Source organism: Talpa occidentalis, unplaced genomic scaffold (genome assembly GCF_014898055.3).
Source record: "Talpa occidentalis isolate TD23 unplaced genomic scaffold, MPIMG_talOcc4v2.1 talOcc4.13, whole genome shotgun sequence".
Classification (NCBI taxonomy): domain Eukaryota; kingdom Metazoa; phylum Chordata; class Mammalia; order Eulipotyphla; family Talpidae; genus Talpa; species Talpa occidentalis.
In genome coordinates this window covers 38,219,510-38,243,854 of record NW_023601322.1, presented here as the reverse complement: position 1 = coordinate 38,243,854, position 24,345 = coordinate 38,219,510, and the positions used below count along the sequence as shown (strand labels likewise).

The window sequence follows — 24,345 nt, the reverse complement described above, 5'->3', positions numbered from 1 at the left end:
GGGGATCGTCTGATTGATTTCTTAAGTGAGCAAAGAGATTATACCAGTCACTGGGATTACAGGAAGGCCACAACAGAAAGCCTTCTTGCAACCTTTGGAGTGCCGGCTGGGCACCACACAGCTCCAGCACAGCTTCCTGTACATGAAGAGTGTCCAGTCCCTCTGCTTGGCCATAACCTTTTAAGCAAGCTTAGTGCACAAATTATGTTCTCACCCAAAAATCAGAGATTTCATCTACAGTTACCCCAGAGCATGCTCTGCAGTTCCAAATGTTACTTACTCAAGATGTTCCACCAAAAGGTGAAGTTCTACCTTCAGAAATCATTGAACGAGTAAGTAAATTGGTAATGGGCTGATTGGACCCCAGGAGAAATGCAGAGCCTGTAAAGATAGAAGTGATAGAGGGGAGCAAAACCCCGAGGAGGGAGCAATACCCCTTAAAGGAGGAGCCCTTGAGGGGAATTGAGCCAGTATTGAAAATGTTCCTTCAATCTGGACTCACTCAGCCCTGCTGCTCACCGTGCAACACTCCGATTTTGCCAGTGAAGAAACCCCGTTTTGTCCAAGATTTAAGGGCCATTAATGACATTGTTCGGGATTTACATTTCACTGTGCCTAATCCCTACACTTTATTAACTGCCATACCTGGTGACTTCGGGTGGTTTTCAGTATTAGACCTTAAGAATGCCTTTTCTGTATCCCAATAGATGTCTAGGATCCACTGCTTTTTGCCTTTGAGTGGCAAGACGTTAAGTCCCAGAGCACTCTCCAGTATTGCTGGACTGTGCTTCCACAAGGGTTTAAGAAATCCCCAACTATTTTTGGGGAAATACTGGCCAGGGATCTCAGGAAGGTTCAATTAAACCAGGGCATCTTATTACAATATGTAGATGATTTATTGATTGCAAGTCCAGACTATGAATCTTGTCTGGAAAATACCATAGTGGTACTGAACCACCTGGCAGAATGTAGCTATAAGGTGTCACCTAACAAGGCATAGATATGTAAACAAACGGTGACATATTTGGGATATGAAATTAAGAAAGGCAAATGGAGCCTGATGACGGAAAGAAAACAGGTAATTTCAACCCTTAAAGTCCCCAGAAACGGGTGACAGTTGCGCAGATTTTTGGGTATGGCTGGGTTTTGCAGGAGGTAACTAATACAGTCACCAAGTGAAGCTTCACCAAGTGAAGCTCCTGTTGGAATAAGATTACCAATTCTACTCTCTTCTTACAAGTGTCTCTTTGGAACTCATATACATAATATTTAGGAAACTATATCTTCGGCATGTTTATTACCAGCTAGTACAAATAAAAACGCAAGTGTGTAATAATCTTATTTTAGAATGCTGCAGTCCAAGGGAACTTTCTGCAATGATAAAAATGTTCTATGATTCCGTTTTATCCAATAGAGCAGCCACTAACAATGCATACACACAGAGCACATGAAATGTGGGCAATTTGACTAAAAATTTGAATTTTATTTCATTTTAATTTAAATAGCCACAGGTTGCAAGCAGTTACTCTATGACCAGAGTAGTCCTAGAACAGAGCAATCACTATATTGTCCTTAGGTGTATCATACTCTATTTTGAGGAATATTTGGCTGAAATTGAACCTCTAAAATCTCTATTTTCTCCATACTCTTTTCTGAGCTACGAGCAGGTAAATATTTTAACTTTGCAGACAGAGCATGTTCAAATTCTATGCCATTCATTAATAATGTATGTAAGTAGGAATAGAAATGAAGCTCTGGATGAAAGGAAAAGGTATTTGGGAGTAGCTAGCCCTTTGCCCTTCATTTGCATGCTGGCCTGATCCAAATGTAAAGCTAATGAGGTAGCATTATACCACTATGCGCTTCATCAGAATTGCCCATTGCCTAGTGCAGACTGGATCTACCTAGGACCCTTATTTGTGTGTTTCAGGAAACTTAAGAGAGTTCACAGCTTTCTACTACTGTAGTCTTCTTACTTCCCAATGATTCCCACCAGATTATAGAACTTGATATTTGTGTCCCTGCAATTTTGTCTTAAGCCTGAAACACCCCAGAATGCACGTTACATGTTTTAAAAACACTCCCCTGGTGCCAGTGTAACTTTGAAGTGCTTCCAGGAACACTCTAGAGGCTTGTTAAGTATTATTAAAAGGAGGATTTTATGGACTGAGACTTTGGGGAGGGCTTTGGGTAATTACTGCCTGGAATGCTAAAAAGTAGGTCAGATGTCATCAGGCAAATGCAGATAAATTGTTGAGTTGGGGGAAATTAACCACCTATACTCCTACATATTAAGCACTTTGTAGTTATTACTAACTCCAGATCATCAAGACTATGAGGTCACAGGAATTCTTTTTCTTAAAAAAACTGACTCATCAATTTTTTTGTCATTTGTGCCATTGTAGCCAGTTTATTTAATAACTGAAATAAGCGAGTTGTATTTCTAGATACTAATTTTTATCTAGACTTAATTCTGTGCCTGTCCCTGTTTTCTAGAGGAATGACACATAGAACTCTAAGCAACTGCTTGCACCAACGATAGGTTTTGGTGGGTCACCACACAAAAAATTAAAAAAGATCCTTCCATCTATAAGGTTACTTCATGGTAAGCAACAATCACTGACAATGTTACTTCAGCAAGTAGGGGATGTATTGTATCGCATCGATGAAACAGTTGAAAATCTGACTTGACAAAGGCAGGACTTAAGCCCTTCCAGAGATATGGGTAGAAGGAGCTCATCTGCAGTTTTTCCAAGGTGCTACACTGGTGTAGGGTAAATAATTGTCAGGCTCTTCTGCCCTCCCGCCATTAGGATTGATGATGCATCCCTGAGGTCTGAAAGCATGTCTGATGGCCTGCACCCGGAGTAGGGTGTGGGCATGCATAGGTGGGCACACTTGGGCGGAGAGACTGGGCTTATAAGGGCTGTGTCACGGGGAACCAGCAGAGTGAAAGGAACAGCAGAACCGGAGGGAACGAGAGCGGAGAGAGCGAAAGAGAACTACCAGAAGGGGAACAAGCAAGAGAACGCCAGAGAGCCCAGAAAGAGTAAAGACTTGCCCACCCTGCCAGCACCCCTGCCTGCCATGTACCTGCTAAACTCAATAAAACCCTGAAAAAAGCTACCGAGGGCTCCTAGGACCCTCTCCTTCACCCGTCTGCTCTGGTCATAGAAACCTGCCCTGTGCCTGCCCACCCCTACAAGTGGGAAAGAATAAATCCCAATAAGTTGTTTCCCTCTCCTTTTGTCTTTCTACAGAAGAGGCAAGAGAATGAGAGTAACGGACATAGAGAAAGACTGAATGTTTGGCTTACAGGGTAGGGGACCTTGGTTTATAATCACACAAGACTACCTTCTGTAGGAGAGGTAGCTCCGCATCTACACACACACACACACACACACACACACGCACGCGCGCGTGCACACACACACACTATCCTGGTGTGATGCTTGTCCAGAAAAGGGGCACGGGACAATGGGCAACACAATCACAAAAATGCCTGTTTCAATCTCTTAACCTTTTAAATTTTCCAGTCAGTCTCTTCTCTTTCATAGCTTTTCCAACGAGGCACAGACTCCTTCAGAAATAGTTCTAGCTCCACCTTTACCCTTCGCTCTAGTCATCATGAACTTACCCAGCTTTTTTAAATCCACAATTGTCTGGTCAAGCAGTATGCCTGACAATTACACTACCTCTTTTGGATCCTCAGTCTGCCCTGCCCATAGCTCTCTAGATGGCTTTCCTGAGCAACTTACAATTCTTGGCTCAGCAGAAGTCGCAGGGGTGGGACCTAATGAGGGGCACTTCTCTGTCAGGCTTACCTGAAGGCCTCGTATCCTACTCTGCCCAAGAGAAAATCTACTGGGTGCCAGAAAACCACCTAGATCTGCTCTAAGCCTGTTTCACTGTTGTGGACTTCTAGTGAGTCCGAGACCTGGGACACGACAGTGAGGAAAATCAGACATGGGGGACTGTCATGTCCAGCATGCAGCAAATTTTTATTGTCTTAGTGCTCATTATATACTATTATAATTGCAGCGGGTGTAACATCAAAGCATACCATATAATGATAACACATGTGAGTGATTTTTCTACTTTCTTGCTATTATCTATTTACTTCAGACAGTAGGGTACCAGGTGGTTAGTTCTCACGCACATAATCTTATCGTCCCCTAGCAAGAACCTGGGAAGTTCGCTCATTATTTTTGTTATTCTCAAACTGTGGAGATGTACGCAGGTCACTTCCAGGCTCTCAACACCAAGTCCTGTCACCCAGAGGTTTTCCTCCGAGACACATGTGTTTTCACATGCCTTAGGGACTCAGGTCAAGGCCCTTCTGCTCACTGCGCAGGGTCTCTCCATTTTGTTATTCTCAGACTGTGGAGATGTAGAAGCCTGACTCCACGCAGGTCACTTTCCAGGCTCTCAACACCAAGTCCTGTCACTCAGAGTTTTCCTCCGAGACGCATGTGTTTTCACATGCCTCAGGGACTCGGGTCAAGGCCCTTCTGCTCACTGCGTGGGGTGTCCTCCAACAGACTGTGAATCATACAAAGTACATTCTTTAGCCAGAGTAGATGCAGAAAGGCACATGAAGGAAGTGAAGGCAGAGATGAAAGAGAAACTGAGACAGCAAAAAAAAAAAAAAAAAAAAAAAAAAGAAAGAAAAGAGATAGAGAGAGAGTGAGAAAGAGAGAGAGAGAGAGAAATGGTCCAGAATCAAGGGAAAAGAAGATGCAAACAATCCCAGAGTATGAAGACATGAGAGAAGGGGGGAAAGGGTGATGATCCTGTGAGAGGGTGCCAACTGGGGACTGCAGCCTTATCTTCACAAACTTTCAGAGTAAACATGTTTCTGCTTTCATCTCTCCACATTGTTGCAATGAATTTCCACTCTTTACCTGACAGAAACTGAGTGTTTCTCTCTTCCTTGAACCCAGAAATAGCTACCCCTCCACTTCCTGCTGTCATCTCTCTTGATCTTCAACAATCCACCTAGTCGATGTCTTTTTTCAATACCCACCTCTTCCTTAAGAGTCTTTACTGCTCTTCTTAAAAGTGCAAATACAAAATAAAACTGGGGAAGGACTCTGTTTTCGTAGGCCACAGTACCCTACCTTCATTAACTTAACAACTCCCCTAAAAGGGCTCCACCATTCCCCTGCTGAGTTCCTTTGTCCACAGATGAATCAAGGAGATAAGATGCAGAGCACCCCTTAAGCAACAGCAAGATATCAACTGGCACCTGGGAAAACTCAGTTGTAAGATATTCTTATACAAACCCTACTCCGAGGCTTAAAAAGGAGATAGTCTAAGGCACGAGCCCACCATCTTCCAGATACGCCAATTTTCTGAATAAACCCAGCATTCCTAATCCCAGCCCTTGTCTCTCATATGTGACAGATGATGGTGTGCTGCTGAGAGCTTGGGTCTCTAAGCACTCTGAGCCTTCAAAAACACCTCTTTTCCAGATCCTTGCTAAATTTCAACATCTATTGCTGAGTAACCCTCAACAACCAAGACAATCAGTTCAAAGACTCCTACCCTCCATGAGTTACTATAGCATGCCATTTGGTTCATTCACTGAAGTCATAAAGATTTAAGCGAAGGCATCCAGTGGACCGGTCTTTGGGCCTGAATTGGCAGTGTGGATCAAATCACAGACTCTTGGATGTTAGATTTGAAAGAGTCATCAAAAGTCATTTAGTCCAACCTGAACCTTGAAGTGAGATTATCCTCAACCACACTATGAAGTGGTATTTTCCCAGCCCCAGACTGGAAACCACATAGACTGAAGATCACTGCTTCACAGTACAGCCTAAACCACTTTCCCCTAACATTATCGACCTCACAACTTCCTCTTATGGAGGCAAATGCTGGTGCCACACACCTCTCAGCTGGTGGTCCTCAATAAAAAAACTGAACAGAATAAGTTTAATTCCCCTTTAAGAGGCCAGTCTTCTGAAACTTTATAAACAATGAGTTTTATCAACCTGAACTGGGTCATTTCATGTGTTACTCAGAAAGCCAAAGACTGAACCACAAGGAATTTCTGCAAAGGAAGTTATTACTCAGGTAGTGGGAGCACAGGGAGCATAGTGCAGTTAGATTCCAAAGAGCTCTCTCTTCTAGCCACTATTTGGAGTGATATATAAAGGGTAGGGAGGTGTGTGCCCAAAGCACCACCACCCCCACAGCTTCAATTCTACAGCTAGATTTTTGAGATTTGTTTTGGTTTTGTTTTGTCTGTTCTTTTGTTTTACTGTTTTCCCCATATGAGTGAAATCATTGATTGGTTTTCAGCTTTTTCCTTCTGACTTATTTCACTTAACATATTGCTCTCCCTCCATACACACTTCTTTGTTTTTTTTTTTTGTTTGTTTTTATACAAGAGCTGGGGTACAGGCCAGAGGCGCGGGAGGGTGAGAGGATTCACCACAGGCAGAGCGCGGAGCAGAACAGGCAGATGACCAAAGACACTGCTGAGGGGAGCCGTGGGCGAGACAGGAGAGGTCTGTCGCGCCATGTGGGATTCTCCCTGGCCGGCCGGGACTCGAACCGGCGCTGCGGAGGCTGAAAAGCGCTCCACAGTGTGGCACTCAACCCGCTGCGCCACCGGGGAGGCGCACTTGTTTGCTTTTTAACTGTCACGTTAGCACTCTTAGATGGTGTCTATGAGGCACAGATGTAACCCATCACCTTGGAAAACACAGAAGCAGTCCAAGAATTTTATATCATGAACGGTTGGTTACCTCCCACCTAAAACTATACTGTTTAAAAGAACAATGCTGGGGAAGGGGTGGTCAGCAACCCCATTATATTCGTTTATACTAAGATAAAGAGAACTCTTAGTAAGTCCTATAATCATAAAAACTTTGCTAAACCTATATAGCCTTTTGTTCCAACCTTGTTCTCTCTGGCCTCTCCACTGCCCTCTGGTGGTCAATAATTTTTCTTCTCAGCTAAGAGAATCCAAGAGAAATCAAGACATTAGAGAAAGGAAGGAGCACAACAGAAAAAGTGATACATATATTTACAAATTCTTGGTCTCCTGAACTTTATAATCTAATTTGGGAGGTAAAGCATAAAATAGAAACTATCCCAAAAAGGTAATCCATAACACCTGGAAATGATAATTAAAATGAATTCTAAAAATTTGAGAAGCCTAGATCAGTGAAGGCTAGAATAGAGTGGGCATTTAGAAGTGGTGGCTTTTACACTCAGCCTCAACTTTAGATATAAAACACCAAGAAATAGGAAATGAGTATCTTCAACATAGTACATTTGAGAGATGTCACAAAAAACTGAAGCTATAGGAATATATTTGGGAAAAACGTTAGGGATAGAAACAGATCTATAAATCACCCACAAATATCCATGATATTGTATAGAGTTACCATTGGAAAGAAGATTGGAATAATCTTGCAATCTTTAGTAATGGCTTACTAAAGCAGAGAATGTGTCATTCACCACTGATTAATTCATTTATTCAGTGCCATATACTTGCATATAGAAGTAGGCAATTTCCATGCCAGATATCAGCAGTGGGGAGCATTTTACATTTATCTCTTGGATGACAATGAATCAAAGAAAGTAATTCACTGTTCTTGACAGCTACATCCATTATGACAGCTATTTATCCATTATGATAAATAGTTGTTTGTATGCTCATTTACAAGTTTGGCCCTCCTGAGATTGACCACTAGGAATGGTGGTCATCAGAAGGCACAGCTGGACACCGATGTGCCTGTGTCACACATCCACGTGTGCATTTTACCACAATATATAGAATACATGTGCTTGTGCCTCTCTAAAATAATGTTTCAGGCAATTCCTTCCATTCCCCAAAGAACCAAATAATGATAAATGATAGCTTGTCCTGGACAATCTTCTGTCTGAGTATACACTCATGAAGGGAGGGGCCCTGTTCTTCCCCAGTCTCACCTGTACCTATCATAGAAAGTCTTCAGTTGAATGGTGGTGGGATATAGCAATGCTTGAACTTACAGGATAGAACTGTACTCCAAATTTTAGAGTGTGGTTTGGGGATGTGGAAGGTGAAACTATGGACAGATGTGGAGTATGTTCTGTGTTGTCCCAGATGTGTCTGTGTTCTGAGAAGTTTGGAGATGGGTCGGCAGTCTGTCCAGGTTCCAGTAATTTTTTCCATAATAATGGAATCATTTATTCCACCAACCTTAACTTTTTATGCACTGGAACCAGGGTGCAGCTTTTCTATGCACTGGAACCAGGGTGCAGTGCAGTGGGAGCAAAACCTTCATCCACCTCAAGGCAGGTGCCCTCTGCTGAATCAAACCCAAACAGCAAGGAAAGTTATATGAAAGTGAGCTTAATTTAACCAGTGTCACATCATCTACAGCAATGGTGGTGTCCTAACTAAAATCTTTTTGCTAGGATTTAAGCTGACTTGGGTTTGATAAAAAGTTGACAGAAAAAAAGAGAGAAAGGAACAATCTTTTGTAGTTTCTATTTTCTTTTTAAAGATTTATTTATTTATGCATACAAGAGCTGGGGTGTAGGCAGAAGTGCAGGGGGTGAGGGGATTCACCAGAGACAGAGTGGAGAACAGAACAGGTAGACTGATTGAAACACACTGCTGAGGGGAGCATTAGGCGAGGCAGGCGAGGTCTGCTGTACCATGTGGGTCACCTCCCTGGCTGGGGTTCAAACATGCTGCAGTAGTTGCAGATTGCTTCATAGCAAGTGCTGGCACTTAACCCCTTGTGCCACTAGGGAGGCCCCTAGTCTGACTAACTTTTATTCCAGCTACATCTCTATTTCTTGGCCAAACAAAAACCAATCAAACAAAATAACAACAAAAACCATATTCAAGGTTTACACTTTTTAATGTTTTTTGTTTTACTGTAGTGTCTGCATTTCAAATATGCACTTGCATGTAAAGGGGGTTTTGAATAGTATCATCTGGTATAAAAAGTTTCCCCAAGAAACTACAAAAGGGACTCCTTAGTGACACAAGGGCTTAAGTGTCAGCACTATGAAGGAATCTGCAGCTACTTCAGCATGAGTTTGATGCCCAAGCCAGGGAGCTAAACCACATGGCGCAGCCAACCTCTCCTGTCTCGCCCACCCGCTGCTCCCTTCAGCAGTGTATTTCAGTACATCTGCCTGTTCTGCTCCCCACTCTATCTCTGGTGAATCCTCTCACATTCCATCCCCCGCACCTCTGGCCCTCACCCCAGTTCTTGTGTCAGTGTCTTTATAAAAAAAAGATTTATTTATTTGGGCATACAAGAACTGGGATACAGGCCAGAGGTAGGGGCAGTGAGAGGATTCACCAGAAACAGAGTGGGGAATGGAACAGGCAGACTGACTGAAATACACTACTGAGCAGGCGAGACAGAAGAGGGGTCTGCTGCAACATGTAGGTAACTCCCTGGCCAGCCAGGGATCAAACTGGTGTGGCAGAGACTGCAGATAGCTTCTTAGTGTTGATGCTTAACCCTTGCACCACCAGGGAGGCCCTGCATAAATAAATCTTAAAAAACAAAAAAAAAACAAAAATACAGTGAATCAGACTAGAAGATTCCAATCTAACACTGTTTTTATGGATCAAGGAAGTTGTATAAGCTTTAGCAGAAGGTACATTTTCACCATCTTTATATATGTCATAGTATATTATACATCTTCATTACCAAATAGTTGTTCCCTTCCCACCTTGGACCTTATGCCCTTAAGTGCATTCAGGTTCCAAACCTGATCATGCTTGTTTAATCCAATTATCATATTCTTCCAGGGATTTTTTTTTTCTGGTCTAAGGCTGGAAATGTTTTTTCTGTTTCATTATTTTTTAAAAAGATTTATTTATTTATTTATTTATTTATACAAGCACTGGGTACAGTCAGAAGCACGGGAAGGTGAGAGAATTCACCAGATCCAGAGCAGGGAACAGAACTGGCAGGCTGACAAAATACACTGCTGAGGGGAGCAGCGGGCACGGCAGAAGAGGTCTGCATGCCATGTGGGACTGGGACACTTGCCGGCCAGCCGAGATGGAAGAGATGGAACCGGTGCTACAGAGGCTGCGGGCAGCTTCACAGCCCAGCGCTCAACCACTGCGCCACCAGGGGAGGCCCTTAAGACTTTTCATGAGTCAAAATTGTTTCAGCAATTCAAATCTTGTAAATTCATTCATATTTTAAAAAAATTACAGGAAGTCCATGCAAAAGTTTTTTAAAAAATGCCTCTGCTTTACCTGCAATGCACACAATGTAATTTAACTTGTCTCTAGTCTCATGCATGGTTGCTAGTTATTTCCTTGCTTTCCTTAAAAAAAACTTATTTAGAGCAGTAATCCAAAAGATTCTACCACTTACATGGGATTAAGTGTAATCATTTAGTCATTAATAAATTAATGGCACAGAACAAATTGATATTTGAAGTTTTCTCTCCCTTTACCAGTCATAAATATATCCACATGTTCCAGGATTTATTTATGTTATCTCCTCCTCCTGATCTTGTATATAATTTATATTATGTGTAAGTTAAACATTTTATTTTGAATTTGGGATGTTCCCAGTAACTTCACTCAGCAGGCTGTTTTCTGCCTTGTTGGCATACAGTAATAACAGAACATGACATGTATTTGCTACCAGTTGGTAAGTGGTGCCTTTATTGTAGGATGAGGAAAATCTCAACAAAGCATGTTTCGTTACTTTTCTATTTGGGGGGCAGCCTAGGCCAAAACATCATTGTAACCTAAAAACGAGACACTACTAGTAGATGACCAACTGGAATAACTGGAAGACATTACGTTAGAATCAGCTGGTTGCAAGGTTCTGTTGTGGCAATTTCCCAGAGAAATCAGGCAGCACTCAGAGAGGTGGAGAGAGATTTAATTGTCATGCCAGCGGGCTCAGTGGGATCGCTCCCAAAAGGCTGAGCACCCAAGAGCAAAAAAGGCATGGTTTTATATCGTTTGTGTGAGGAAACTTGCTACCCCATCCATCATAGCATAAGCATTCTTTATTGCTCGGGAAGGGGATTGTGGGGTAAATAAAGTATTAGGCGTTTCTGCCCTCTCGCCATTAGATTAAATGCATGCCTGATGGTGGGCACCTGGAGAAGGGTGTGGGCATACATAGGTGGGTACACCTGGGCTGAGATACTGGGCTTATAAGGGTGGTGTCACAGGGATGCCAGCAGAATGGAACTACCAGAGTGAAAGAGAGACCAGACCACAGCAGGCGAACAGAATGAGAGTAGCACCAGCAGAGAAACAGAGGCCACGCGAGAATGCCGGAGAGCCCAGAAAGAGTGAAGACTCGCCGAGGGCTGAGAAGCCAGCCAGCCTCCCGACACCCCCGGCACCCTTTCATGCCATGTACCTGGTAAAAGATCAATAAAATCCTGAAAAAGTCACCGAGGGTTCCAGAATTCTCCTTCCTTACCTGTCTGCATAGGGTCATAGAGATCTGCTACAGGGGTCAAGGTAGACCTGGCTACCACCGAGGACAAGCAGTACAGTACAACCAACAACTTCTCTGCTCCAGCAAGCAGCAGAATCAAAGCAGCAGACTCCCCCAAGCAGCAGACTTGGGAAATTTCCTTCTTCAATTCTAAAAATGCAAATACAATTTATCTGTCCATTTCTCTTCCTGCCCCACTCTTTTTTTTCGGCCTTCTCTTTCTCAGTCCTTACTATCTCCACAAATGTCTTCTACTAGAAGACATTTCTTTTGCATTCAGTTACAATTTAGTTGCTTTGAGGTATGTGTTGGCCTTGAGCTAATTGAGCTAATGGCAGCAGACTCATTGGCCTACATTTGACCCAGGAATCACATGTGTAATGTAGTAAGACACAGTCTAGCGTCACCTCCTAGATCATATAAGCTTTAACTGACTCATGAGACAGGAGCCAAGTACCTTATGACTGCCAAACTGTGACTTCCTAAGGTGTTCCCATACAGAAACATTGTCTTTCTGGTGTCCTGGGCTAGTTAAAAAATCTGTCTCTACCAGTAGACTTCTAAACGTCATTATTTATAGCCTTTCCCTCAACTTTGCTATCTTCGATCATTCTTTTGCTCAGACTATGCCTTTGTAAATATAATTCCTAATACCTTCAAATTGCCTTTTCCTTACTTTTCAAGGAGGAAGTCATTTGTAAAACACGTCAGTGGTTAAATCTAAGTGATTGTGGTTTTCTCTCACTCCAAGTCTTTTAATGACTCACAGCCTGCACCATGTGTTGACTTTCCCTCTTCAAATCTGCTCCAGTCTCTGACTTCTTCCTTGGGAGCTAATCCTGTTTCACATGTTAAATCTTTGTCAGTGATCAAGAGCAGGACTCATTGTGGCCTTATCGTTCTTTGTTGATAATTGTTTATTGGCTTTTTCTGGCAAATTCAATTACTCCTGAGTACTAGTATTCTGTTCTCTATTGAGTCATTGAAGAAGTCCCTACTCAATGCTTTCTGTTTAGAATTTAGAATTGTTTTCAGCGCTGCTTTACTTGTAATGGGCCATTAGTTTCCTCTTCCTCCCAACTTTGGTATTTATTTATGAAATTAAGTTAAATTAACCTTTAACAAATGAGATGTTTTTGAAAACTAAACTGTTCCTTATCTAGCTTTGAAGCTCATAATAATTTTCCAAGTTTATGGTTTTATTAAAATGAACTTTTTTTTTAACTGTATATTTTGGTTGTTTCTTTTCATAAAATAATTAAATATTAGATTATAAAACCCCTTTCCTGTCTTTTTATTGTAAGACAAAGAATGTACTTCTACAGGTACTTTCCCTCTTATTGTCATTTTTCTTTTTTCTTTTTAAGATTTATTTATTTATTCATACAAACACTGGTGTAGGGTAAAGAAAATGTCAGGCTTTTCTGCCTTTCTGCCATCAGGATAGATGATGGATCCTTGTCCTGAATGCATGCCTGATGGCAGGCACCTGGAATAGGGTGTGGACATAGGTAGATGGGATTCAGCTGAGCTAAGACTGTGCTTTTAAGGGCAGCATCACGGGGACGCCAGCAGCAGCAGTAGAAGCCGAAGCCGAAGCTGAGAAGCAGCAGAACGAACGCCAGACAGTCCAGATAGAGTGAAGACTTGCTGGGGGCTGGGAGGCCTGCCAGCCTCCCAGACCCCCAGCCAGCACCCCTGCCTGCCATATGCCTGGTGAACCCCAATAAAAGACCTGCAAAAAACCACTGAGAACTCTGACTCCTCCTTTACCCGGTCTGCATGGGATCAGAAAACCTGCACTGTGGCCAGTCCTGCCTCTACAACTGGGTACAGTGAAAAGTGCGGGAGGGTGAGAGAATGCACCAGAGCCAGAGCGGGGAGCAGACAGGCAGAAGGACCGAAGTACACTGCTGAGGGGAGCAGCAGGCGGCAGAAAAGGTCTGTGCGCCATGTGGGGTCCTCGCCCGGTGGCCGGGGATTGAACTGGCGCTGCAGAGGCTGCAGGCAGCTTCGCATCCCAGCGCTCAACCGCTGCGCCACCGGGGAGGCCCTTATTGTCATTTTTCATACCGCAAACTAAAGACTGAAATGATTTGTCTATTCTATATTATTTATCAGTAGTTCTTTTGTCCATTTCAGTGTATAATTTATAGTCATCTTGTCCTCCTATTGTAATAGAAAATGGCTCCTCCCCCAGATGCAGGTTATGTGGCTCATAAAGACGCTCTTCCTAGGATGGTGACTTCGTCAGTGCAGTGTAGTACATTTGAGGCATTTTTTTAAAATTCAGTTTTAGAAGTGTACCTTAAGTCCTCATGATCCTATGCATTGTCAAAAAATATGCACAGCGGCTGAGTCTATGACCCTGTATGTTATTAGTTCCATTGAATTTATCATGTCTATTGGGAAGGCAAGCAAAAAGATTTAAATGTTGAATGTCCTTTTTATTTTAAATGATTTCAGAGCTGAACATTAGCGTAATATTGAACCTTCTGCTGACTTTCATTAAACTGTGGGAACATCCTCATAATCATGTTAATTAGTGAGCTATTTGTCACTCTTATTGCACAAACATTTGCATTCATAACTAGTTAGTTTTTTGTATGTTTTAATGAAACTCACACCTTTTATTGCAAACACAACATCATTAGCATACAGGAGGGTGTAGAGAACCAAGCTAGGTTTTTTTTTTTAAAGATTTATTTATGCATACAAGAGCTGCAGTACAGGCCAGAGATGCGTGTGTGTGTGTGTGAGAGAGAGAGAGAGAGCGAGAGAGAGAGAGAGAGAGAGAGAGAGAGAGAGAGAGGATTCACCAAAGACAGAGTGGGGAACAGAACAGGCAGATTGACTGAAATACACTGCTGAGGGGAGCAGCGGGCGAGACAGGAGAGGTCTGCCTCACCATGTGGGCTTGTCCCTGGCTGGCCGGGGATCGAACTCATGCTGCAGAGGCTGTGCATTCCTTCATAGTGCGGTCCTTAACCCCTTGCGCCACCAGGGAGGCCCCACCCTGGGGGTTCAGAGCTGGACTCTCATTTGCCTTCTCAATCTGTTCTCCACTCTTCTCTTCCCTGCTCTCTGTCCTGAGAGGCTGGGCTCTAGGGATTGAGCCACCTACTGTCCTTGCCCTTCCAGTTGGCTTCTGAGAATGAGAGGTAATGGCAGGACACTGTAAACAGGAAGAGAAAGTTGATCTAACCACACCCTTAACCATAATCGTTTGTTAAGAATTTCTAGTAGTGGCTGCACCTTTCTAAAGCCACAGCTTCTGGTGAGCAGTCCCTGTACCATGGTGGAGCTCTTGCTGGCCTCCCATAACACTGTTCCTTCCTTTCCAGGCATCTTAACAGCTTCCTGCAGTTAATAGCTCCTGGCTGCTTTTGTATTCCTTGTGGGTTTCCAAACCTTGTCCATTCTTCTATAAGCCATCCCTACCTGGGCCTCCCCTGGTGATGCAGGTGGTTGAGTGCCGCCCTGTGAAGCTGTCCGCAGCCTCTGCATCGCTGGTTCGATCCTGGCCAGCTGGCAAGTGTCCCACATGGCGCGGCAGACCTCTCCTGTCTTGCCTGCTGCTCCCCTCAGCAGTGTATTTCATCAGTCTGCCTTTTCTGCTCCCTGCTCTGGCTCTGGTGAATCCTCTCACTCTCCTGTGCATCTGGAATGTGCCTCTGTTCTTGTATAAATAAATAAATTAATTAAAAAAAAAAGATGGACTTAAAAAAAAAAATCCCTTCCTTACTCTCTCTTCATTTAAATTCCTTCAGTGTGCCACTTGTTTCTTTTCAAAACCCTGACACACTGTTGACTAGTTCACATTAATTCCATTTCAAATACCAAATAGTCAAAACTCAATTTTAGAATCTCATCCTGAAAGTTTTAAGTCCACACATTCAATAGCAAGAGAGACTCCTTTCTTTTCATTAGCTTGATTTTGGTGATGGTTATGTTTGATAACTACAGTCTTTATCCAAAACTAATTTCTCCATAAAGTGATCTGAGCCACTTTATTCTTTCTCAGTAATTTTGTTCTTCCTTTTACTGGTAGCAAGAATAGCTTGAGATAACTAATGTAGGTCACAGGACCTGGGAAAAAGAGAAATTGGTTTCACAGATAGATTTAGAAATAGTAGATAAGAGGTTTAGTTTTGTTCCCACCATGTAGCAGGTGCTAAGTTCCTCAGTGGTAGGAAATGCATCTTACTAATGTTCATATCACCAGCAACTATTATGAAATGTCTACAAGCAAGTAGCAAAAAATATTGACTGAGTTGGACAGTGAAACTTCATAATGTTTTCTGTATGGAACACTGTGAAGATGTCTACTGTAAAATATTATTAATTATCCAGTTCTGTAAATTATGATAAAAATAGAATAATATGTATAATAGCAATATATCATAATGTAACATAATAAAAAATAATACTGAATATTTATGTCATGGGCAATATGTTAAATCTTTCACATAGATTAGATCATTTAATTTTCATAAATAGAAATGGATACTACATTGTCATCCCCAATTGTAGAAAAAGAAATTGGAGCACAAAGAAATTAAGTTACACAGTTAGTCACTGGCAAATTTGGCATTTGATCTTAGTATCCTGACTGAAGAGTCTACATACTTATTGCAGCTTACATGTATACCTGGTTAACCTTGTAAGATGGTAAATAGTGTCTGCTCAAGGCTAAAGATTTTGAATCTCTTCAGCACAAACCAGGTAGGAGCTATATGTACTACACAGTTGAAAGTAGATCTTACTGAAAAGTTATGTCTTTTCCTTTACACTGTCTTAACCTTCTTGAAAATGAATTGCATGGTGCTTGTATATATCACAAAACAGGCATTTAATAAAAAATATTGAATTCAACCAAATTAGTAACTTTTCTGTAGCATTGTAAGAAAAAGTATCAGATGGCATTAAAAACAAACAAGTAGTAAACTGCAAATAGGAGGTACAAACATAAATCATCATTATTGTCTCCTAGATATATTTTTTTGCTAGATTTGGGGAAATGATTAATGAATATTTTCAAGACTATTGTTTAAAACTTTAACATTAGCAGAAATCCTATTAACCTGTAATGCTTACTTTGGAAACTTCAGAATGATTTCCAAATACACCATAGTATTTTAATGAGAAGCATTCTTTCCATATGTAAGGGAATCTTAGGACTTCACATTTAAACAAAAGCTCTGAGTAGGACATTTTTTATGGTGGTCATTGTATGAAGATGATTGAAACAGTAAACAGATTTTAACATTCCACAGTCTCATATGACATGTTAGTTAGAATTCAGGGCCTCCATGGTGGTGCAAGGGGTTAAGTCTCAGCACAATGAAGTTATCTTGCAGTCATTGCTGCATGAGTTTGATTCCTGGCCTGAGCGCTAGCCCACATGGCACAGCAGACCTCTCCTGTCTCTCCCACTGCTTCCCCCAGCAGTGTATTTTAGTAGATCCGCCTGTTCTGCTCCCCAGAATCCTCTCAACCCCTCCTCACACCTCTGGCCTATACCCCAGTTCTTGGTAGTATCTCCCAGATTAGATAATTTATCACAGGTGACCGGTAAGCCCCAGAAGTGACCTGAAATGGCTACACCATCAGGCATTGTTAGGGGGAAAGGATGTCCTGAGCAAACTCCATACAGGCTTTGTAGACTCCACCCTCCACTCCATCAAGACACTGGGAACCACAAATCCCATGATCCCCAAAGGGAAGTTGCGAGGACCTGAGGGTGGAGTTAGGAAGCTATGTTCTCTGTTTGAGTATTTAACTGGCCATCTGGCCTGGGGTCTCTCCCTTGACCCGCATGCTTGTTTTTTCGCCAGCTCGGTGGATCATTGGGATTTCAGGTCAGCAGAACAGGTAGGATGCATTTACAAACTTATCTCCCTCTTTTTCTCCCTGAGTTATTCATTTCCCCATTTCCCTTTCCCTTGTAAATAAACCTTTTATCAAGCTTGTGTATGTCTGCAGTTTAACATTAGTAAGTCCCCTTTAAGCTCCGAGTGAGAACCCACAGTCAGAAAACCCGTTTTATATCAGGGTTACTCTGTAACAGCTTATGCTTTGACACTTCCTTCCTTCCCCTCAAAAACCCCTTTCTCATCTCCAGATGAGCCCTTTATTTATCCATTCAAGTAATATTTATTATTTACCAATAACTGGGGTTGCTTTTGATCTTGAAGACACAATTGAATAAGAACATAATATCGTGCCCTCATTGAATTTATCACTATAGATTGAAGAAGACAGAGCATGCATGCATTAAAAATACTTATTAGATAATTTTTGGATACTTATTCATACTATGAAAAAAATGCTAATGGGATAAAATGGGAAAGAAAAAAATCATCTCCATTTTCCTGGGAGCCAGACTGGCACCCCCAGCCAATCTTTGATAGTCTCCTGTCTAACAGAACAATTTCATGGCACACCAACAGGAGATAAGGTCATTCTGGGACCAGCATGGAAACAAACAAAAATCGAATCTGTTATTGTGTCTGAGCATAGACAAAAACAAGTGTACTGTACAAACCATGAAAAGACCAAACAATCCCCTCTCATAGCTAATGAGTTCTACTTTTTTTTTTTTTTTTGGTGGGACCCTGCTGGTGGCAGGGGAATGAACTGGCAGCCCTGGCAGCCTTGTAGCCCAGCCCTTAACCGCTGTGCCACACCAGGAGAGGCCCTGAGTGCTACTTCTTTACCAACTGTAGCTTTAGCCCCTCTTTGCTCTTTCTGCCTCCAAGATAAAATTCATTAAGTTACCCAATCATAAATTACTCCCATTTCCCAACAGTCCCACAATCCAGAGTAAGCCCCACTTCTATGAACACAAGTCCCTATCCTTAACACGCTCCTTGTAAGGCTTGCTTACAGAGACTGGGGCCAGAGCACCTCCATTTGGTCACAAACTCTCCCCTAGGCTAACAATTAGGACTAAGCAGAATCACACTGTAGCCACCCTTTGTTCTCTCTCCACCCACCCTTTAATTTGTGATTAACGTTTAACTTGCAACTAATACATTTGTCTCCAACTGCATTCCCAGAAACTTGGAGAACTGATTGTGTTACATCCCTAACAAATATTCCCTGTGCCCCCTTGAGCTTAATTTAGCATCAAGAACAAACATCTGCAGATTGTTGCGGCATGATGGCCCCAAGAAAACATGCCCTGCCCCCAAACACTGTGACTCCTGACACGGTAGACTGCCCGGCACCTCTTAGGACCTGGCAAACACTCTTTTTACACACTTCACTTCATTTCACACTCTTCACATCTCACACCCCATTTTCCGATCCCCTTATATATATAATTATGGCACTTCCACCATTAGAGGAGCCAGCTTCTAGGGTACCAATCCTTCCAACTGCCTTGGTGACCACCTAAAAAAAAACTACTATGTAAAAAGACATCTTTGTGGCTCAGAGTTTGAGCTTCTACACAGCCAGCAAAAGGCCAGGCTTGGTTGTCCCATTGGATGGCCCAGGTTTTGCCCAAGTGTGCTATGAGCATCAATAAATCCAACATTGTTGGATTACAGTGTACTCCTTGGTGAACTCTGATTATTCAACAAGGAGGGTTTAGACTGATCAGGGCAGTCTTAAGTAAAGAGGCATCACTGTGGTGAGAGCTGGAAAGGAAGGAGAAAGGAATTTAAAGATCTGGAGGAAGAACATTCCCATTAGAGGGAAAAGTGAGTAATTTGTATTTTTATTCAATACATTTGTTAAATTTCACAGTTATCTCCTAGAATGCTGGTTTGGGGAAGTGGGAGGCTAATCCTGTTCTCATTTTCTACTTTTAATCTGGAAAGGCTTTTAGAGAAAATGGCATTGGGTAAAGAGATAAGGATGTAGACCATGGAAGAGACTTGTTCCGACAGTGTAAGTTTGCATAATGCTGAGGAAGGCTTATCCCAGAGCTTATCCCTCTCCTCTTCCTCCCCAGAACCCTGTTCTCTGTCCTATCTGGGATACAACCCTTCCTGTAGCTTTAACAAATGATTAACAATAGAATTTGTAACTATCCCTTTTGACAAGTCTATTCAGAAGCAGTTTCTTGGAAAAAAAAATTTAAGTCAGAGTTACTATTTTTGACAAATGGAAAATCCAGTCCTTGTAAATGCTGGACTAGAAATAGAAAGAATAGTGACCTTGAACTACTAACACCAGGGGAACAAGAGGTATATGTTACTAAATGGGTGCTGTTTATCAATGAGTGTTCTAGTAATTCTACTATTCCAAGATTTTAGGGAGTGGGAAGGACAGGGAAACTAGTCAAATTCTTTGTAGAAAGATGTAGACTGTTGTCTTTTCTTAGAGGTTTATATTGTGCATTAGAACATTAAGGTCTTTGAGAAATTTAACAAAAAATTATCAGGTGAAGTGTGTTTAATATAGTGATAACAAATGTTTGACCACAGCACATCTTCTCCTCTACACCACTTTATAGACTGAGGGATTCATTTCTGGGGGATACACATTTGGACATACTATTATTGGGAAATCAACCACTGCCCCAGAGATCTTTGAAGTGATTGAAGACCTTGTTAAGTGATGTAGCTACCTATTTCTGAAATGGTGGTGCTGACGGTATAGCTGCTGTAATAGGGTCCTTATCACACAGTTCTGTAGACATTGCGCTTCTATTCTCTCACATTTCCAGAAGTCAGCAAATGCATGACACTACTATTTTTTTTTCCTTTTGGTTATTGTTTATACAATTGCCAGCAAAGATTCCCAGACTGCAGTGGAATTTATGATGACATTATAAAATTCAAGGATTTCCACCCTTTCCCAATTGCTTGCCAATTTTGACTGTTTCCTTGCCTGTCTCTTTCACAGATCTTCCCCATAATACATACATCTTAATAATCAGCATGCTAATCTCCTGTTGTTTCTCTTTCATTTTTGCTGGCAAAACTGGTGGTCAAATTGATGGCCAGAACACAATAAATGGCTCAAAGAGAACCTAGACCTTAAGTATTCATAGGAATGTAATCTGCCACACTGGCTTTCATTAGCTGGGAGGATAATGGAGAAACTCATTATTCAGTAGTTTTCCAAGGGGTGTGTGTGTTTGTGTGTGCATGTGTCTGTTGCTTCTTAACAATCTTAGGAATGTTCTTCCCTAAGAAAAATATTTCAGAAACAGATATTACTATAAGATAATATCATATGGGAAGAATTGACCTGTGTTACAGTTTGTGCTGGTCAGGGTCCTGGAGGGGGAGATGCTCCAATGAGGTTAAAAGTACATGAAACTTTTGGGGGAAATACCTGGGAGAAAAAAATGTGGATGTAGTCTGAAGAGATTCTGAGAACCATCAGACTGGTGCAAATCTAACCCTGAGTGAATTGGGAGAAGGAAGGAAGTTTTTGTGGCAGGAGTTGTTAGGAAGCTCAGTAAGATCTTCCAGGAGTCTTAGAGTTCAAGTTCCCCTGCCGAGGAATGCTTTGTCTTTGATGAATGGGTCTCCTTGAGTAATTCTGCTATGCTCCTGGCTTAGCGAGGCCCATTAGGGAACATGGTCTAGTGTAAAGAGAGTCACAGATCTCAGCATGGCTGGGGTCCTCAGTCAACTACTCTCTCTGCTTTCTAAGATCTCCAGGTGCTTTCTCATGGTCATCACACAAGACTCCCAAACTTTAATGTGCATAAAAACCATCTAGCCATCTTACTAAAATGTATAGAATAGGGAGACTGGGGCATAAGTTTCTGTCTCTTTAAAAAGCTCTCAGATAATATGATGCTGTTGGTCCACAGATCTCATTTGACTAACAAGGTCCGAAGGAATAAACTTTTCAAACCATTGGGATTAAGTTGGGTTATGAAGAACCCTCCACAGGCTTACTCCCGCACTCAGGTGTGACAGCTACCTCTGTTGAGGTCAGGAGATTTATACATTTCTTTCTGGGCTAGGTTTTGTCCATCCAACCAACTTGTTCCCCTTGCCTCCAGTATCATGTTGTTAACTCCTTGTTGTCATGCTGTTTTTACAACCCCTTAATGATCATCTCTATACACACACACACACACACACACACACACACACACATATTCATTTTTGGTACCTAGAAGTTGTTAGTCCTTTGTAGCTACAATTACATAGTGCCTCCCCATCCAATTACTTGATTTCTACAATTTGTTTCTTAAGCAAGAGCAAAAAGTTTCAAGTTCTTTTTCCTAGCCATATTGGGTCATCCTTACAGAAATTCTGGTGTAGCCACTTGCCATATTTCTCTTCTATGGGAGTATCTGAGGAATCTGTCCCCATCACCCCTCTGGGTCACCTGAAGACTTCTGTGTGTGTATTCCCCCCAAAAGTTTCATGTTGCTTCCTCATGTTGTCCTCTATCCTTAAAAGGATCTGCTCCAGTGTTTCACTCTAGTCACTGTCCTCTTTGTGTATCTTAATTCCCTAGACACGCTCTACTGTATGAAATAGCAATTTTCATACTTTTTTCCTCTAAAGTCATGGAATCCTTTTATCAAAGGGAGTTTAAGTAAAGTAGATCAGGCTGATCTGGCTGAAATATGCATTAGAGAGGTAGCCAGAAATATACTGTGTGTTAGGTGTTTAGGTGTTACTGTGAAGTTTATGAAAAGCAAGTAAAGAATTTCAAAGAAGAAGACATGATCAAGCTTGTATATTTTGCATGATTTCTCTAGTGGAAGTGAAGAGGATAACTTGAAGGAAGGGTCCAGTAGAATTAGAAGGATTAGGAAGGATACTATGAAGAATATAAGGGGTATTAAAACATCTGAATCATCAGAACTTGCTCTCTGGTATGGAGGCAGTGAAAGAGATGAGTGTAATGTCTCCCAGGTTTCAAACTTGTTCAGTAATTGTCTGCCAATTACTGAAAAGTGGGGAGGTAGGAGGTGATAAAGGTTTAGGGCAAAATATTAGGTTAGTTTTAACATACTGAGTTTGAAGAAGACATCCAGTAACCATTTGGTAAATAGATGTGGAAATCAGCAGAATCTGGCTTAGAGAACATGCTTTTATCGTCTTTGTTTCTAATGGCAATCAGCTCTCAACTTTGCTTAGGCAACTATTCAAAATTCATACAAAGTAGTCTTTTGCACCTGAATTGTCTATGGAGTCTTGCTTTCTTCCAATATAGTCTGCAAATGGACTCTACCTCCTATACTTGTTACTTCAATAATTACTTCTCTCCTCTTTCTCAGTGCTTCTTGCAGATCTGAATCTGGGGTCTTAAGGAAGGTTTTGTTTTGTTCCCATTTTTAGAAAGTAATTTCTGTTTAGAATCTGAGCTTGAAGATTCAAAGGTTCTAACTATGAGAAAATATGAATCAAAAAATCATAGTGTCTGCAGAAGATAGACTTGTTTGCTATATGTGGTATGAAAAGAGGTACTATGTGTAATAAACTGTACATTATGCTTTGTTTAGAATGTTAAATTATGCTGTATATTATTTTCTGTTACATTGTAATGTGTTACTTTTCAAATTTGGGTTTTTTTTTTAAGGTTTATTTATTTATGCACATAAGAGCTGGAGTGCAGGCCAGAGGTGTGGGGGTTGAGAGGATTCACCAGAGACAGTGGGGAACAGAACAGGTAGATTGACCCAAGTACCCTGCGGAGGGTCTACAGCGTCATGTGGGTTGATCCCTGGCCAGCTGGGGATTGAACTGAACTTGTGCTGCAGAGGCTGCAGACAGGAACATAGGTTGTGTCTTAACCCCTTGTGCCACCAGGGAGGCCCAAATTTGGGTTTCAAGTCTTTGAGAAGGGGGCTCTGGGAGAGGCAGGGCTCTTGAGCTGTTGATTTCAGGCCTATCATCACTGTTTTAATCAGAACAACTTAAATGTTTTACATAAGCTAACACTGAAGTAAGGATTCCATAGTTATTTCTTTTTTCTAAGTGGAAAAAGGACTATATTATGCAATTAAATTGTGAGACATATGTAGGGTAAGGAAAAATGTCAGGCTTTTCTGCCCTCCAGCCATCAGGATGGATGATGGATCCTTGCAGTCCTGAATGCATGCCTGATGGCGGACACCTGGAATAGGGTGTGGGTATAGGTAGTTGGGATTCACCTGGGCTGAGACTGTGCTTTTTAAGGGCGGCGTCACGGAGACGCCAGCAGAAGCCAAAAGAGAAACCGAGAAAGAAGCAAGAGAAGCAGAAGCCGAGAGAAGGCGGGAGAGCCCAGATAGTGAGGATTTGCTGGGAGGCCTGCCAGTCTCCCGGCCCCCCAGCACCCTTGCATGCTGTGTACCGGGTAAATCCCAATAAAAGACCTGCAAAAACCACTGAGGGCTCCAGGACTCCTCCTTAACCCGGTCTGCACGGGATCCTAGAAAACCTGCACTGTGTCCATTCCTGCCCTTACAACATATGATGAGGTTAGTGAAGGAAGAGTTCAGAATGAAGGAAGGAAAACAGCTGGACATCCAGGTGGTGTTAGGATGATAACTATAGATTTCAGACAACTGGAGATGCACTGTGGCAAGCCCCCCTCAAAATTTCCAGGAAATTCCTCACCTCAGAGAGAAATACCATGAAGGACTGGCTGTAACATTGACTTTGGGACCCAAGTTGTTTGGAAGGAGGAGTTTGAAACTATTTTTGCTCAAGATAAAGAAATAATATTATGTCCAAACCAAACAGTTGAAGGGAGGGGATGTGACTAACAACACAGTGCTCAAGCCCTCCAAGTCCTTTCATGGAACTAAAATGTGCACATCTACAGAGATAATCATAAAAGGCTTAGACAAGACATATGGCAAGAGGGGTTAACAGCTTTCATATCAGAGATAACAAACTACATCAACTACAATTTTTTGAAGTGAGCTGAATTGAGCTACAATTTTTTTTTGCCAATATTTTTCTTCCTCTCCAATTAT

At 41.9% G+C, this 24,345-nt stretch overlaps 1 protein-coding gene across 2 annotated transcripts in view; it reads right to left on the bottom strand.

The window, feature by feature from the left end:
• OSBPL1A (oxysterol binding protein like 1A) overlaps nt 1-12,234 on the bottom strand; it is a 192,341-nt gene extending 180,107 nt beyond the window's left edge. Inside the window, exon 1 of one of the 2 annotated variants that reach the window (XM_054694131.1) lies at nt 12,218-12,234. The gene's annotated coding sequence lies outside the window, so the exon portion shown is untranslated. Of the gene's footprint in view, nt 1-12,126; nt 12,145-12,217 lie in introns of those variants that run through there. The other variant, XM_054694128.1, reaches the window with a different exon arrangement.
• Between the last annotated feature and the right edge of the window lie 12,111 nt (nt 12,235-24,345).